The following is a 2,703-nucleotide window of genomic DNA, read 5'->3' on the forward strand; positions in this document are numbered from 1 at the left end:
CACTTGATTGAATTAGGATTTACAATAGGTATAATCCCAATTTATTGTGATAAACTAGTGCCATTTGTATTTCAAAGAATCCTATTGAACATTCTGAAACTAAATATATAGACATAAAGCATCATTTCATTAGGGATCTTATAGCCAAAGGAGAAATTGAATTAAATCATGTTTCTACTGAAAATCAACTTGCAGATGTTTTATAAAACTGCTAGCCTTTGATACTTTTAGCGCATTAAAAACAAGGTTAGGTGTGATTGATATGAATGCTTAATAAGAATTTTCTACAAACTTGATATGATTGTTATGTGTGTTATAATTTAATTTTACTATTTTTGTTTGTTAATGTTTTTATTTTTATTTACTTTTTTTAAATTTTTGTCTTTTTTTTTTTTTTTTTTTTCTTTTTTTTTTTTTTGCTTTGTTCAATTTGGATATGTATCTCATATCAAAAATTCTATTTTTGGTTTTCATGTTGAATTTTCTAAGTGTTATATTTGTACTATACTAAATTAGCTTTGTATTGTATGAATTCTATAGCATGTTTGTGGTTGGTTTGAAGTTAAATACATAAAATTTGGATTTTCTCACATATATCAATCTGTACGACATTATCATTGTCCTATATGATCTGCGTACATTCATTTGTATACATGTAGATGATTATTTAGGTAGAATTAGTTATTATAACTAATTGTACGTATGAACAAAAATTTCATCTGTACGATCCATGTGTTATTTTTTATAGGGAACAAACTTAACTGACATTAAAATGAACTTAAATAACTGATCATCTCATATGAACACTTATTCTTATGTACGATTATATGGTCAAAAATTATGTACGATAGGATGCCTCATAAATTATGTGTTTACAAAAAGTCATTTTATTTTGGAAGTTATCATTCATCCATATGAAAACATTTTCACCCCGTATAATCTCAAGATCGTACATACGAATTAAATTTTGTTCTGTATAATGGATCACTTTTCTTTAAATAGGAGGGCTATAAAATTCATTTCCATTCACTTCCAAACTCTTCTTAAATCCTTCTAGAGTCACCAACCTAGGTATGGCAATTTCTAGCAAGCACTCTAGAGTTACTAAAGGTTCGTCATCCAAGGGTGGGGATGTTAACAACCTGTCTAACGATACTGAGGATTCTTTCTATAGGTATATAGCCACTAAAATTACTCTTTAAGGACTTCTTATTCAAGATGAAATCCACTTTCTGTTATGTCTCTCTTTTCCTCAACCCATGTCTCTTTTATTTTAACTCTGATCTACGCATACTACAGAGAAACTTTTCACTATTTCCTAGCAAATATGAAGTTTAGTTTGGATGAGAGTAGGATAACTTCATTTATCAATAAATAGCTGGTTGAACTCACTAAGGAAGCTCTAGGAACATTTCTTCACTTAAGGACTCGTGGGACTAGAGCACACACTATGACCTCTAAATCTAACTATGATTGGTCTAAGATAAACAAAACTCTTAGAGGGGTTACTCAAGTTTATCACTTGGCTAGAGTGTATAATTTAAATCAAAATGTCATGATCTTCCATCATGTCTTAAGAACTTTAATTATTCCTAAGGCTGGTGATCGTATAAACATTACTCCTCTTCTGCCCATCATTACCTTTTTGATGATGACTTGGCAACGAATTGATGAAGCCCAACTCATTCTAGATTACATTCATAACCTTTTTGAAATTTGGTTTCCTTTTCATAAGAGCAAGAAAAAAATTTCTCTAGGATATTTAATGACCTACATTTTGGAAAAGAAGTAAAACATTATTCATCCTGATCCTCCCAATGAAATGCCAATATTCTTCATTGATGCCTCTTTTCAATATCTTTTTGGGAGGAATGAGAGTTCAAGTGAGGATACTGAGGGAGAACTGGGAGCACCTATACTTGCTCAAGGACCTGATCAGAACTACCTTTCAGAGATGGTCCAGCAATTGGATCAGATCAAGAGTTAGTTTGATCAACATTTTGATTAAATTCAGACTCATTTATATCATCAAGATACACAGTACCAATAAGAAATGAGGTGGACCGAGGCTAATTTGAATCGGTGAACATGAATGTTGCTTTGATGAATAGCTATTTCTCAGTATTCAACTAGCCTCCTTTTCCAGATCAGGGTCCTTGAGAGTTTTAGATGTACTTCTTTATTATTACTTCTGCCAGTCCTTTCCTAATGATATGATTATGTGATGATGTTTGAATTTATTTCTCTCTGTAGTACTTTTTTTTGTTTAGGTTTGCATTGATGTTTAGATGTTTTATTAATTTATATCAATGGTTTTTGATCTTTTTGATATCAGTAACATTGTCGTATTTTGTTTAGTTGCTTTTGTTTTTAGTTTGAAATATGAGTTTGCCTATATGAAAAGCCTGTTTTAATTGATCGAAAAAGTGTTATAAATTAATATGCATAACAAAGTTAATTGCAATATGAAATCAAATTTTTCAAAAAATATAAGACAACTCAATCAAGTTAAGTATATCAATCTCATATTTTTCTTAGGCAAACATAATTTAACTATCATTATTGCAATTTTGATTTCTTATTATTTTTTATTTCTTTTTTAATATATTTATTTTTGTAATTAGAAAATTTTGATTTTTAGATTATCGATTTTAGAAAGATCAAATAAAAAAAAGTGGAATATATCAAAAAGAAATATATAGT

The sequence above is a fragment of the Dendrobium catenatum genome, unplaced genomic scaffold (assembly GCF_001605985.2).
Source record: "Dendrobium catenatum unplaced genomic scaffold, ASM160598v2 fragScaff_scaffold_1608, whole genome shotgun sequence".
In the NCBI taxonomy this organism is placed as follows: Eukaryota; Viridiplantae; Streptophyta; class Magnoliopsida; order Asparagales; family Orchidaceae; genus Dendrobium; species Dendrobium catenatum.